Source organism: Aulostomus chinensis, chromosome 10 (genome assembly GCF_037954235.1).
Source record: "Aulostomus chinensis isolate RoL2024-O1b breed Wild chromosome 10, RoL_Achi_v1.0, whole genome shotgun sequence".
Lineage (NCBI taxonomy): Eukaryota > Metazoa > Chordata > Actinopteri > Syngnathiformes > Aulostomidae > Aulostomus > Aulostomus chinensis.
Window position 1 is genome coordinate 12,892,674 of NC_141329.1, and position 15,813 is coordinate 12,908,486.

The window sequence follows — 15,813 nt, forward strand, 5'->3', positions numbered from 1 at the left end:
CTTTACTACTTAATTTAATTATACAACATTGCATGTTAAAATATTAAAAAAAGTCTGCTAGTACGGAGTATTACTGGCCATGTTTTCACCTCATGTGACACATTAGTTATTTCTATTTTTAGATGACAAAACACTGATTCTAATAATACTTGTTTGGATTCCTAGACACTTTATCCCAGGACAGTATCCTAAAATACATCTAATAGAAAAATGCCCCCACTACCACACACACACACACACACACACACACACACACACACACACACACACACACACACACACACACACACACACACACACACACACACAAAACTGACTGTGAGGCAGCTTGACATTAAATTTTTCTAAAGCTAACTCAAGGCAGAATGACTCAACCTCATTCATTTTTCTTGTGTGGAAGTCTAAATGTTTCCCAGGCTGAAATGTTAATATCACTGAGTGGATTAATTAGTTTGCTGGGAGACCTATTTGTGTAAACATCCAAGATACAATGTCTTTGCTTTAAGTAGGATTGCTGAAGAAGACAAAAGACTACATTTGCTGTTGTAGTTTTTGGTACGGGGCCTGAGGGGATGACAATAAGGTCACTAAGGGTGTGTTTCCAGGGTACAGTTTGGTACAAGTGCGTTTCCACGAGCACTGGGTACCACGTCAGCGTGGGCGGACTCACTGGCTGAGAGTTCCCCGGCGTAATTTGTGTGCAACACAACAACAATGGACGACATGGAGGCAGCCTTATACCTATTGTTCGGTCAGTGGTTTTTACTTTAATTAAACGTAAGGGACAACAGAAGGCAAGGCTTCAAGCGGCGAAACAAAACATCCAAGAAAAGTATTAAAGACTTTACTAAGCGATCAACCCATATTCCACTGAGGCCAAGATGACACGAAGTAAACGACGTAAGCGGGCAAGTTACCCATTCAGCACTTCGCAATGTGTTTATGTCACATTTTAGGCTCTGCTCGGCACATTGGGAACCCCAGTGGAGCAGTGACCAAAATGGAAACGGTCAGTACCGTGTTAGGGCCAGTGGAAATGGGGCCAAACCGGCCTAACCCCACCCCACCTGAGCCCAAGTGAGCCAGTGGACACGTACCCTAATAAAGGCCTCTCACTCACTAAATGCCGTGATGTACCACATCTGATGATCAGAGGGTGTGTTTCATCGTCATTCTAAGTCATTTTCCTGCCAAGGGACTATGGATGGAAATTAGCATTTCTGCTAACTCCAGCATATTCACAAATGTTTTCATGCTGATGTTCATTGATTTGCATTGTTCCTCTCAAATAAAGACAAAATAAAAAAATAATTTCTTGCCAGCTACATTTTACTCTCTCTATAAAAAAATTATACTTGTCTCAGTAAAGCTGAGTAATGATTTACTCAGGAAGCCACATTCATTCTGTAAATGCAGACCACAGAGCTTGGGGTTCTTAATTAATAGCTCTGGTTAGCTTTCAGTACACCACAATGTTGTCACTGACATCCTGTTAATCTTCATGTAAAACTGCAATTAATTTCTTCGTGTGTCCAGTAATTTTTGTAACACGCTAATTTGTTGTACACTGTTCTTTTCTCTTAAGGTTTTGTTGCTTCTAAAATGTGTGTGTGTGTGTGTGTGTGTGTGTGTGTGTGTGTGTGTGTGTGTGTGTGTGTTTTGACATTTTATGCAAATTTTACAGAATAAGGTTCTGGAAATGATATTTGTAGGCAACTGATCCAGTATCATACCTGACAAGGCCAAACAAAAATAATTAAAGCAAACAAATGGTGCCAAGAAGACAGAGTTTGTCCATTTTTGGCTGACAAGGAAGACTACCCACTGCCTGTTGTTATAAAGAGCTCATTCTCATTTACACAAGCATTTTTTAAATGAAAATATAGTTATGAATAGGTGGCACGGTGGTGCAGTGGTTAGCGCTGTCGCCTCACAGCAAGAAGGTTCTGGGTTTGAGTCCCGCCTCGGGCACGGGATCTTTCTGTGTGAGTCTCCATGTTCTCCCTGTTCCTGTGTGGGTTCTCTCTGGTACTCCAGCTTCCTCCCACAGTCCAAAGACATCAAGAGAGGACGAGGCTGATTGATACTCTAAACTGACTGTAGGTGTGACTGTGAGTGTGAATGGTTGTCCGTCTCTATGTGTTGGCCCTGTGATGGACTGGTGACCTGTCCAGGGTGTAACCTGTCTCTTGCCCGTAGACGCTGGGATAGGCTCCGGCCCCCCCATGACCCTTAACAGGAATAAGTGGAAGACAGTGGATGGATGGATGGATGGATAATTATGAATATAGTCTCTTTCTGCCACATCTTACATTTCTTCCATCCTAAATTCTGCACACTGGAAATTTACATTTTTTTCCTCCCTGCAGACACATCAAACACACTGGCTGCAACAGAAAAACAAAGTATCCACACCACAGCTGCTCACACACACACACACACACACACACACACACACACACACACACACACACACACACACACACACTAACTAATCAAGGTTTTTCACCTCTGATCCTATACTTGTATCTAGTGAAATGCAAATTTTTACCACCTGGACAGGCTTTCACCCTGAGGTCAATTTGTTATGCGTTGTTAACAGGAGGATACTCTTGACTTCGAAATATCCCTGGAGATATTAATTTAAATACTGCAGTTGCAAGTGGAGAGTAGGATCTCAGAGACTGATGAGTCATAGCAAGTGGACTTGTACAATCACTTAACCCTCAATCTAACCAAGTCCTCTACAGGGCATGAATTAATAATAAGGCTGTAATGATTTCCCTCTTCATCATAACCTCCCCATTAGCTCCATCTGTCTTCACTGTCTCTTGTCCTGCTATAACTTCATGGCTAATTAAATACCAAGATAATCAATGTAAGAGACAGGGAAAGTGTTCCATGGACTCCTAGGTGTGCCATTTATGAAATTGAAGAAATAACTTATGATAATTTAAGAGTATATGCCAGTAAGTAATGAATGTTAAGGTGTTGCATGTTGCACTTTGTAGTTGTTTGTTTTAATACTTTATGCAAGAGTGTAAGCACCTGCATCGCTGCTGTTCATGTAAAATCCTGGATGATGAGCACTCTCCACACAGGAATGAGGCCCTCAACAATGTGTCATCATCTAGAGAACCATTTGCCATAAAATGATATCAATGTGTAAATCAGAGAGCTGCATTGGAGTGGAAGCTCTAGCAGCAGAGTGTGAAAAAAAACTATTCAGTTGAGAGATGGAGAAGAGACAGGAGCTACAGCTCACGCTGTGTTGTATTTTAAAGCAGCATTCCCAGTAACTGCCCAAGGCACACTGCCACTTACTGTATGTCACTGAGATGAAGAAATGTTATTAGTATAGCGACAATATGAAGGCACTAAAATGAACTAAAAACCTTAATAAGTTTTCTTATTACCTACCCCTAAACACAATATTTACTCTGTACCAGGTGTTTTAAAAATCTGACAATGTGGATCAACTTCCAGGAAAACACCTTAAGTCTTTTTCGACAACAGTTTGTCCTGTTCAAGCCTACATTTGTTTAAAATTTGTCACTATTGATAGCATGCTAGATTCATTAATTCCAAAGAATCTTTCTTGCTCTGATTTTTGAATTATTTTGCCTATTTTATTCATTGAGGGGGCAGCACGGTGGTGCAGTGGTCAGCACTATCGACTCACAGCAAGTAGGTTTCAGGTTCAAACCCCGACTCAAGCATGGGGTCTTTCTGTGTGAGTCTGCATGTTCTCCCTGTTCCTGTGTGGGTTCCCTCTGGTACTCCAGCTTCCTCCCACAGTCCAAAGACATCAAGAGGGGACGAGGCTGATTGATACTCTAAATTGACTGTAGGTGTGACTGTGAGTGTGAATGGTTGTTTGTCTCTATGTGTTGGCCCTGTGATGGACTGGTGACCTGTCCAGGGTGAACCCCGCCCCTCGCCTGAAAGCTGCTGGGATAGGCTTCAGCCCCCCCATGACCCTTAACAGGAATAAGCGGTAGAAAATATTTTTTCATAAAGGATTCATCCAAGACACCAGTGAAATTTAGAATACATTTATCATGCCTTTGTATTCAGATTCTACATATGCTTGAGACATTTATATAATATGGGCGGCATGGCTCAGAAGTAGACTGATTGTCTAGCAGTCAAAGGGTCATTTCGATCCTCACTTCCCTGTTGACCATGTCAAAGTATCCTTTAGCAAGATACTGAGGCCCTAATTGCTCCTGATGGCCTGGAATGGCGACCCATCCAGTGTACCCAACCTCTTGCCCAATGTCAACTAGGATTGGCTCCAGCAACCCCCGCAGCCCCTCGTGGATAAGCAGTACAGGAAATAGATAAAAAAAAAATTCAAATGGCAGTCAACAACTGTCTGCAGCAGGGTGTTTAGTTTAACAGTGCACTGAAACATGTTTTTGTAATCATTTTAGCCAAAAAAAAAATCAGCAACGTAGTAACAGAGTCCTCATTCATATTTGAGCAGCACTCGCTAGTTGGATAGTTTGGTCACCAAAGGGTTTAGCTCCTTGTTAGTGTGCCTGTCTCTCACTTGGTGGCCAAAATTTTGACACCAGACCAAAATTGAGCTGATTGCACCACACTGGGTTCAGCTGTGTACACCTCTGCAACAAGAACTAAAACAGCTGGTATGGTTTACGAATAAAAATGTCTTGGTTAAGGTCAGGACAAGATCATCATTTGGTAAGGGGAAGTCTTGTCCCAAACATCCAGTTTTGTCATTACAAAGTCTGAAAATCTCCTGATCTTTCTCCTGAAAACACATACAGATATGGTAATAATCTCACCAAAACCGTCCTTCTTTGGAGCCAGAACAAAGGCTGAAAATGGCCTGATAGTTCCCTTATAAACACTGAAAATGTCCTGATTGTCCTGCTCAAAACACCTGAAAGTATCCACATGGTCTCAGCCAAAACATCTGTTTTTGTTGTTAGAACGAAGGCTGAAAATACCCTGTTTGTTATGCTAAAAATGCCTGAAAATGTCCCCATCAGTTATGCCCCCAGAAATCTTATTCCTTGTTAGTCCTGCCAGAATTATGTGGGTTTTCATCGGAAAAAAAAAAACTGGGTAATTTTTCATATTTATAAGTACAAAATGTCATGAGAACAGCCTGCTGGATTTGATATGATCCTTGAACAGATTGAGGATTTTGAAGTAAAGGGCACAGCATAGTGGTAAGGATTTTTCAACTCTTTACTTAACTCTTGGAGCTGTTGGTCACAGTCACTGCTAATGACCATCTGATTTTCTTTCTCTCAGGACAAGATAATAAAGTGGCACACATCTAAGTCTCAAATGAGCAAAAAGGCAGCTTCATTATGCAGGTAAAATTCAAACAAGCATGAACTGTGCCAGACAGACCAACCCACCAACCTTATGTCTTTCCAGCAAGCTTTCTTGATCCAATGGGCCGAATACAGAAGAGGATTATGACTGAGTTTTTTTTATTGTTACTGGTGATCTTCACATCAATACGAGCTGGAGTTCTGTGGTGGAATTTTCTAATCATAATTAAATCAGGTGCCTCTATTTTTTGTATGACTCTTCCATGGATGGTTTGGTTTGGAAGTCCTACACAGATCAGCTTCAATATTATCTCAAATAGATCCTCCTTTTTTCATTGTTCCACTGGTTAGTAGAGATTTGTGCTTCAATAATAGAGTAAGGATGAGGTTTCTGTTCGTATCTGCTTGGTCTGAGAGCAGAGGCGGAAGATACCAGTCTGGAGAGACCAAATGGTAAGATGATGTTTTATTAAGAAATCCAAAATAGATTTAAAGGAGAATATGAGAGGATTAAAACAAACTCTCATGAGCATCTTCCAGTATAACAGCATGGACCAGCAGAAGCAAACTGGTTCAACTGAATTTTCCAGCTTTTCGTGCCCTTTGCTAACATGAATGAGTGCTGAAACTAAGGACGTGTTTCCACTGGCTCACTTGGTCGGGTGGGGGCGGCTTAGTACGGGTGCATTTCCACTAGCACTGGGTACCATGCAGGGGTTAATTTGAACCGGATCCTGCCAGAACAAGATCCAGCACCTCTGAAATTTGGCCTCCCTGTGTTGCGGTACTTATTTGAGCAAATCCGGTACCTCTCGTAATAAAAAATCATATATGAAATAGTTTTTGGTTAGTTTAGTTTTTCATGTTGTTTATCAAGATTTAACCTTATTTGAAAGAGTCAGAGATCTGCGAAAGCGAGTCAGAAAAGCCTCCACAAGCGGTGACGAGGGCAGCTGCAGCGGTCATGTTGACAATCGAAATCGGCTGCAGCAGGAGGCTAGCGCCGCCACAGCTAGCCAGGTTCACCTACAGCTAGCCAAGCCAGAGCAGGAGGTTGGTTGGTTGCCAAAAAGTTGCAGAATACAATGCGTAACGGTGATGTGTGGTGCATCTGCTTTCACTGGCACACCAAAACCAGACTTTCTTTCCAGCATGACCAGAGCTCCGTCCAAACAAACTGCAGAAACCATATCCCACAAAAAATTGTTATCTTTGAAGAAGTCATCCACAAGTTTCTTCACATTGGCTTCCTTAGTTGTTGTTGTAAGAAGCTTACAAAATAAAAAAATCTTCCTTTAACACGTCGTGTTTCACATAGTGCATAAATACAACAAGCCGGCTTAGATTGGAAACGTCTGTGGTCTCGTCCAGTTGAAGGCTGAAGTTTGCCGGGCTTGAAATCAGATGTGCAACTACTTGAGCCAAGATGTCTTTGCTCATGTCCTCTGTTCTGTTACTGATGGTGTCATTTGAAAGAGGAATTTGGGATAACTTAACTTCAGCCGCTTTTACCAGCATGATATTCGCCATCTTCAACACAGCTGGTTTTAGGAGTGTTTCACCAATGGTGTGTGGTTTGCCCTGATTTGCGATCAGGTAGGCAACTTCGAACGATGCTGTGAGGATCGGTTTGTTGATGGCTACAAAGCTGAGAACAGGCTCAGTAGCCTTTTCATCGAATCTGGCTCTCTTCACCTTGAATTCAGCAAGCGTTGTGTTCTTGTATTTTCCATCTCTATGCAGCTTTAGGAAGTGTTCCCTAAGTTGTGCCAGTGCTAGACTACAATTGCTCAACTTGGCATTGCAAATCATGCAGTTAGGATGCTGACATCCATCATGTTCCATTATACATCCATCCATCGTCTTCCGCTGATTCCTGTTAAGGGTAACGGGGGGCTGGGGTCTATCCCAGCGGCTACGGGCGAGAGGCGGGGTTCACCCTGGACAGGTCGCCAGTCCATCGCAGGACCAACACATAGAGACAGACAACCATTCACACTCACAGTCACACCTACAGTCAATTTAGAGTATCAATCAGCCTCGTCCCCTCTTGATGTCTTTGGACTGTGGGAGGAAGCTGGAGTACCTGGAGAGAACCCACACAGGAACAGGGAGAACATGCAGACTCCACACAGAAAGATCCCGTGCCCGAGCTGGGACTCGAACCCGGAACCTGTGAGGCAACAGTGCTAAGCACTGCACCACAGTGCTGCCCTCCATTATTCATGTGAATCCATATTGTACATATTTGTCCGACCACTTTTTTTTTTTGCTCAACATAGTCGGTATGAAGGGATTAAAATATTAGGAATCACATGACGTACCATCATGACAGTCCCAAGTCAACTACTGAGTGCACCAAATTCCCTGCAGCACAGATAGGCCAAGTGATGTAGCATGATCACCAGCAGCCAATGCTGGCCAAGCGGGGCATGTCATCACAAATCATATGAGTCGGGTGTGTGTCTTGACCTCCGACGAACCCCTGAGATTTACTCACCAAACCCCTGGGGTTCGATTGAACCCATGTTAAGAACCAGTGATTTTGGGGTTGTTCTCAAAGAAAACAAGAATAGGGGGGACTGATGCAGTGCAGTGAAAAGGTGTCAGGAAAAGTTTATTTTTTCCTCTTTGGTACCTTTGTGTTACAAAAAATGTTTCGCTCAGAGTAATTAAGTTTTTTTTTCATCCACAGCTTTTCCGCAGCCCCTTTTGAGCAGTTTCTTGGCCTTGGCATTTCTCCAAGGGGCTTTAACATCTGCTCGAGATTTTCTTAGATGTTAGCAGTGTAATATTATTGATATTGTCCATCAGAGGGGAGTTAAAGCGATCAGCCATCATAGCTTTTAGATCAAGTTAATGAGGAGCATTTTTCCATTATCAAGTTTTGCCTTGAGACTTTCTGACCTGATGACAAAACAGATGTAAAATGGGTTAAATATAGGCCCTTCAGCTAAAACATCAAACTACCTGCCAAATGTTGTCTTGGTTGTGCTCATGCTGCCTCATGGCTGGTGCTGACTACAATACCTCAGTGTGCGGTGTTTGGTACCAAGATGTTTGCTGCAGCAATTTGTGAGAAAGAAGCTGATCTGTGGAAATGGACCTGACAAGTTATCCCTTGCACCAACTGTGCTAGATAACTTAGGCTTGGGTACCTGTTCTGTTTCGTTTATGATTTAGATAGTCAGTTAAAAAAGATTGGATGTATTTGATTTCATTTATTTCATTATTTTTTCTTTGCATGGGAATATTAAAAACTGCAGTACCGTCACCTACCGGCAAAAGTAGAGCACATTTTGCCAGCTTCTACTTGACGATGAGCCACTCATACACAGCATACATCCTGTTTTAGTTGTATTGTCAGTATTTATTCATATGTTTATGTGAATTTTAGGTTTTAAATGGCAAAATATTACATCAAAAGTTCATTAGTAATGTGTTTCATGTGTATTTCTTTCTTGCAGACTGTGTCTGTTAGCCACACCAGTTTTTGGTTGATATGGTGCACAAAAAATGTGTGAAATTGTTTATCTGATGGTTATTCATCTGCATAAATGTAATAAATATTTTGTTTATTTTCCATTTAGTTTCACTTCTTTACTTAAGCAATAAATCTGGCATAGAAACAATACACAGAGTCTTGTTTGGATTGTCTGTCAACACATGCATGGGATGCATTGAGGATAGAACAGTGCCCTTGACCTGGTTCACCAGTTTTCCTTCCTTGGACCACATTTTCTGAACACCACAAGACCTGCTGTGTTGGACTCTGACTCACTCGTTAAGCCATCACAGCTTGTCCTTTTTTTTTAGGTTTTGCTTATTTTTCCAAAACAATATGCCTCATACATCCCTCCCCTTGGCAGGTGCCATTGTAACAAGATAATCAAGGTTATTCACTTTGTCAGGGGTTTTAATGTTGGCCGATCTGGATACAAAACTTCTATAACAGCTTTCCGAATGGATTCCTGTCACAATTCAGAGCATGTGCAAAATGGAGCAGTCAGACTCCTCACACTGACTTCAAATTAAGTGTAGAATTAATTTTGTGTTTTTTTTAATAGGTTTTAAGGCTCTCCCAAACCCCAAATGCTCCATGGCACAACCAAAGATCCTCAGCCAAGGCTCTACTCACCATTCCACAGTCCAGGCTGAAAACCAAGGGTCACTGGGCCTTCTTGGTTGAAGCTCCCCTGAGGAGATCAGATTAGCAAGCCCTGCATCTGCCTTTTTATTTCTCAGGTAAAGAGATTTAACGCTTTGATCTGTTCAGTCATACTGCTTTTGCAGTGCACTGATTGTGGTGGAACCTCTCTAAGTCATTCCTGTCATCAATTCCTTTTCTGATTCTATGGAAGCCAATAGCCTACCTCGAAGTACTGTTGGAATAATGATGGAAAACAATGAGAAACAAGTGACTGAGAGCACTTTTGTCTGCCAAGGTGAGCCAAGCCCAATGTAAAGTGATGAACAGATCCCTGCTCCTCAGCACATGTTGATGTGGCTTTTACGTAGACCAGGAGGATGATGAAATTGATCATATTTGGATATTGCTTGAGGTAGAAGAGTAACACCAGAAATGCAGAAAAGTTCTTAAGGTGTTTCTTAACTGTTGGATCTGATCCAACAACAAGGAAAAAATGAGTAACTTCCTGTTGCTATGACGAATCAGCCCCTGAAATTTAATAGGGTCTTCCTTTGCCTAAACTACACCCCTTTAACAAGTTTAGTGAAAGTCAGCTAAATAGTTTTCTTAGAGTTGCATAAGCCTGCTGAACAACAGATGATTAACACCAAAAAAATATCTCCTTATTAGCTTGGGAAAGGTTGTGATCAGAGTGATCAACTTGGGTTTGTTAACATAGGCTGCAGGAACACACGGGTCATCTTTACTCTTTCTTAAAGGGAAACGTTTTTTTTTTTTTTCTCATTCATTTGAACCCACATGTAAGAAAGCCCAGGAACAATTTAAGAACTCCAGCATCGTCACGTGTGCTGTTATTGTATCTTAGTTAGTAGTTTATGTGAGCAAATTCATTGTTCTATTTGTTAGGCAGTGGCCCCTCTAAGAGACGGGGTGGGGGGGGGGGGGGTTCACATGATGGTGCTTAAGACCTTCTATGACTCTGTAGTGGCCTCAGCCATCCACTTTGGCATCGCCTGCTGGTCAGGCAGCATCTCAGCCCAGGACAGAGAGAGATTGGACCGGCTGGTCAGGAGGGCCAGCTCTGTCTTGGGCTGCTCCCTGGACACACTGGAGGAGGTGGGCAACAGGAGGATGCTGGCTAAGATCACAGCTATGATGGACAGACCCTCCCACCCCCTCCAGGCCACTCTGACAGAGCTGAGCAGCTCCTTCAGCCAGAGACTGTTACACCCGCGCTGCAAGAAGGAGAGGTACCGCCGCTCATTCCTGCCCACTGCTGTCAGGCTGTTTAACAGTCACACCTGAACTCTGGACTCCATTAGGCCAGACATACCTTTTCACTACAGCTATATGAAGACTTCCATCAACTGCAAGATACAATTGTGAGAAACTGTAATAACTGCTTTTCAGTATACAGTGTTGCAGTACCACTGTACATAGACATACAGTATAGTTGAGACTGTACATACTCCACTGCTGTACATACTTCTTCCTCTTTAACTTTTGTGTATTATTTTTATATATTACTTATTTTTGTACATTTGCACATACCTCATATTTATCTTCACATACTATTTATGTTAAATTCTCCTTGTTCTTGCTGCTGTAACGATGTAAATTTCCCCACTGTGGGACGATTAAAGGTTGATCTTATCTTATCTTATCTTATCTTATCTTATCTTATCTTATCTTATCTTATGTGATATCGTAAGGCAATTAGGTAGTGGAAGACAAGCACATGGGAGTATACAGCTGGTCCAGCTGCCTGTTTCTATCTGCAGACATTATCAATATGTAATGTTATCAGATGTTAGGAGTTTAATTTAATTTCAGTGGATCTTTGTATGTAAAATGGCTACTTCGCTGATTTTCAAATTTATGTAAAATTTATTCGACATCTATAGTATAGTGAAATAATATGAGTGACAACACATTAAAACTCAATAGGTTACTTTACTGATAGATTGACGCATTAAAAACAAGTAATGAATAAAAAATAAATCAGCAAATCATATGTTGGTGTAAGTGAGTTAAAAAGAGCTATTTGCTTTCTGATGTTTATCATGTATTGGATTTTTTTAAAATGTACTGTCGAAATACAGTATGTTTTTTTGTAGCACGTTTCCTTTTTTGTCTGTTCTCAGTTTTACCCTTGTTTTAGTCAGTAAAACTGTTGACAAACTGGTCACCAGGAGTTTTGAGGGGCGGCATGGCTCAGGGGTAGAGTGGCCGTCGAGCAACCGAAGGGTTGCTGGTTCGATCCTCGACCCCAGTCACCATGTCAAAGTGTCCTTGAGCAAGATAAGCAGATTACTCCTGATGAGTAAATAGGTGCCTTGCATGGTAGCCTCCACCATCAGTGTGTGAGTGTGAGTGTGAGTGTGTGTGTGTGAATGGGTGAAGGAGATGACACTGTAAAGTGCTTTGAGTGCTGCTGAGGCAGAAAAGCGCTATATAAAACTGAGTCCATGAATGGAAGGTGGATCTTACGGCCGGGTTACATTCTAAACATATAACAAGGGCAGCATACCCTGTTCAGCTGACTTGCTTTTTGGTCCACTTATACCAGGGGGCTGGTGGGTTTGTTTTACATTCTCTGCTTAAAAGGGCTTCAGTAGCTTAGAAGTAACACAAGCACAACCCAGAAGGTTTAATTGAAGTTATTCATCAGTAAGAATCGCCCATGTGCCACAGTCATTAAAAATGAGTCAGACTTCAATGGGGGCTAACTTGGTTAAAACACATTCAAGCACATGCTCAGAGGACGCTGGGCTTTCTGGTACAACACTCTGGGGAGTGTGCATCGGGGACATGCTTGGGTTTATTATTGACGTTGTGCCCCCTATAGCCCATAAATGTCTATGTGACCTACCATGTCCTTCCCCCACCCCCTGTAATAAATCCCCCTCTATTCCCCCGTCTTCCCCTTTTCTCCTCTGATGGCATGACATTCCATTCCCTATTCCATCATCTCATCCATCTCTTCTCATCCTTCTGCTCCCTACCATCCTTCATCCTCTTCATCTTATTATTTATTAGACCCTCTCCCCTCCTCTACCATTCAGACCAACCATCCAGGGACAAACGCTTGAAATGGAAGCTAGTTGTTGGGGAGATGAGACTCTCCTTCAATTCTGCATCACTGCAGCTGGCAGGAGCAACTCCACAATGACGGAATTTGTCACTGATTGATGGTGACGGTCAAGCACAGGGAAGAAAATGAGGATGAGGAGGGAAAGTGGAGGGAGAGGGATGTGGAAGGATTGCTAAAAAGGGTGGAAGGGCAAGGAGAACAAGAGAGCTGCGACATTCCAAAATGCTCTGTGGTTTTGTCAGTACATATGATAGTTATGTGTTGTTGGGGTCAACACAAACACATTTTAATCCTGGCACACTGAAAATGATCTCTGATGAGCGTTTGACCACTTCTGCTGCTTTTAACAAGATAATAAGCAACTCTTCTAAATCATCTCTCTGTTGAATTAACAACAGGTAATCAACGGCTCATAGATTTAGTCAGGAAGATGTTTACTTCTGACACTTGATATACTTGCATGATAATGGGAATGATGAATCAGAGATGGCTACATTGCACGACTAACTTGAACCTGGGTGTCTGCTTCAAATTAAAACATCATGCTGAATCTTTCAATTAACGGAGGTAAATAAGGAGTAATGTTGTAAAATGTCACAAATTCACTTGTATTCTGTATTCATTTGTGTTGAATGAATAGCAAATATTTAACACTACCAGTAAGTCACAGATTTTTACCCAGTGAAATTTCTCAATGGCAGTGATGGGAATTCCAAATTCGACCTGTATAATGACGAATCTGACTAATAGACTAATATTTTTGTTTTGAAATATGAATATTGAAATAATGAAATATTGGGAAAAGCATGTCGCTCACTGGAAAAAACTATCATCCTCATAAGACAGCAGAACCTCAGTCTTGCTGGTCCTCTTTCATTGATTTTTTTAACAAACCTAATTCTAATTCCTGCTAATTTTTCTTGTCTGTCTGCCAGTCATCCGAACAAATGTCCATGCTCTTTCATTTGTGTGTGTTGTGAAGTCCCAGGGGGCTGAGACCTTTTCTTAATTCCTCTCAGCGCTTTGCCGCCACATCCAAACATTCACACACACACACACACGCCTGCACGCTCCAGCACACATATGCTTTCACACGCTCATGCAATCATATGCATTCAAATTCACACAAAATGATTAGAGGTGGCTAGGGTATAATACAGTAAATAAACTCGTTATATATTTTAATCATTTCTGTTTGTTTTTTTCTCTCCCTCTCCACTCACATGTTGAGACACACACACACACACAAACGCACAAATCAGATGTGTCCGTAAAACGCTCTGGTATTGTGCAGGCAGAAAAAATTAGGACAATTAAATGCATCAAATTAAGGCTTTATAATTAATTTTAAGGAGTTAAGTAATAATAGGGCCCAGAGGTTAGAGATTATTTTAGATCACTGCATTGCTCCCTGCATTAACAGTATAACCACACTATTAGTGTAGCGAGCAAGAGCACTTGCTCCTCCCTCAATACGCTGTTGAGTAGAATTGTTTACACTCAGGGTCTTACAATTGTGAATCCCATTGGTCTTTTCCACAGCAGAAGGTTTAACTTGTTAAAGTAGGAAAAGCTTTGGTGGAATTAACAACATTTGTAATGGCGACATTGAATTGAACAGAGCCAGACCCTGGACTGCTCACTCTGTGATTTACTGTGACAATTTATAGAATGACGCCACCGTGAATGACAGTTTTAGCACCTGAGTCTTTAACAATGGTAAAGATTTATGCTATGAAAGATGCATGTTACCCTAGTGAGAAGGCAACATGTTCCTAATAGCCAGAGAAGTCACTAGTGGTGGAGGAAGTACACAGTTCAACAAGTACAAATACAATGTTACAAGTAAATGTACAAAACGGCCATATCAGTATAGCAATCTGGTAAAAGCAAACATCTTCCCTCAAAATTCTACCGAGGTGGAAGTCAGGTATTTGATCTTGAAATCACATATTTATCAAAAGTATATCCATCCATCCATCCAACCATTTTCTTCCTCTTATTCCTACATTAAGCGTCATTAAGGGGGCTGGAGCCTATCCCAGAGGCTACAGGCGAGAGGCAGGGTTCACCCTGGACAGGTCGCCAGTCCATCGCAGGGCCAACACATTTAGACAGAGCAATTTAAAACAGGTGTCCTCAAATACAAATCTTGAAGGTCCACAATTGTTTTTTTCGTACAAGCATGGGTCCATTTATTAATGTCGGTCAAGTACAAGGGAGGTCGAAGGTGGTAAAGGTCGTTTTCTTTTGTCCAAACAAAAATACAATGCACATTCTGATTAAATAAAAATAAATTAACAAAACATTTTCTTGACTTAAAATAAAAAATACGAAAAAAAACGTGCAAGTACAATGTTTACACATGTACACTAAATAATTGACAAGATCTGTCATTAAGGTGCAAACAATAACTTTTGACAGTACATTTTGTAACTGTAAAACACTGCTGGACAAAAAAGATGCATGTAAACCAACAGATTGCAAAGTGCCGGGTACGACTCGTGTTTCACACTGCTGCAGTCTAGCTAGCAGCATGCACGCTCTCTCAGCCAACCAGCGCATCGTTGTCATAGAGATGACAGCCCAAAATACCCTGTCACCCAGGCAACAGGCAATCAGCGCATCGTTGTCATAGAGATGACACACACACACACACACACACACACACACACACATGCATGCACGCACACACGCACGCAGAGCGCATGCAGTGATTGAATACAACAGAAGTGGGAACATGGGAGATATTTGATAAAAAATGAAACAGAATTTAGCGATACTACTGGCTACTGCCAATTCTGCTACTACTGCTACAAATAGTTACAATAATAATATAATAATAATAAAAACATAATAGGGTCTTCGCCTGAAGTACCTTCAGGCTCAGGCCCTACTAATAATAATTGGGCAGCATGGTAGCGCAGAGGTTAGCACTGTCATCTCACCCTGGGTTCGATCTCGGCTTGAGCACAGGATCTCTCTGTGTGGAGTCTCCATGTTCTCCCTGTTCCTGTGTGGGTTCTCTCTGGTACTCCAGCTTCCTCCACAGTTCAAAGACATCCAGAGGACGAGGCTGATTGATACTCTAAATTGACTGTAGGTGTGACTGTGAGTGTGAATGGTTGTCTGTCTCTACGTGTTGGTCCTGTGATGGACTGGTGACCTGTCCAGGGTGAACCCCGCCTCTTCCCCCAAAGGCTGCTGGGATAGGCTCCAGCCCCCCCACAACCCTTAACAGGATAAGTGGTAAAAAA

General features: G+C 41.8%; 1 protein-coding gene across 1 annotated transcript in view; it reads right to left on the reverse strand.

The window, feature by feature from the left end:
* Positions 1 to 15,813, reverse strand: part of LOC147254455 (melatonin receptor type 1B-B-like) — a 76,517-nt gene that overhangs the window by 21,634 nt on the left and 39,070 nt on the right. The gene's annotated exons all lie outside the window — the stretch shown is intronic.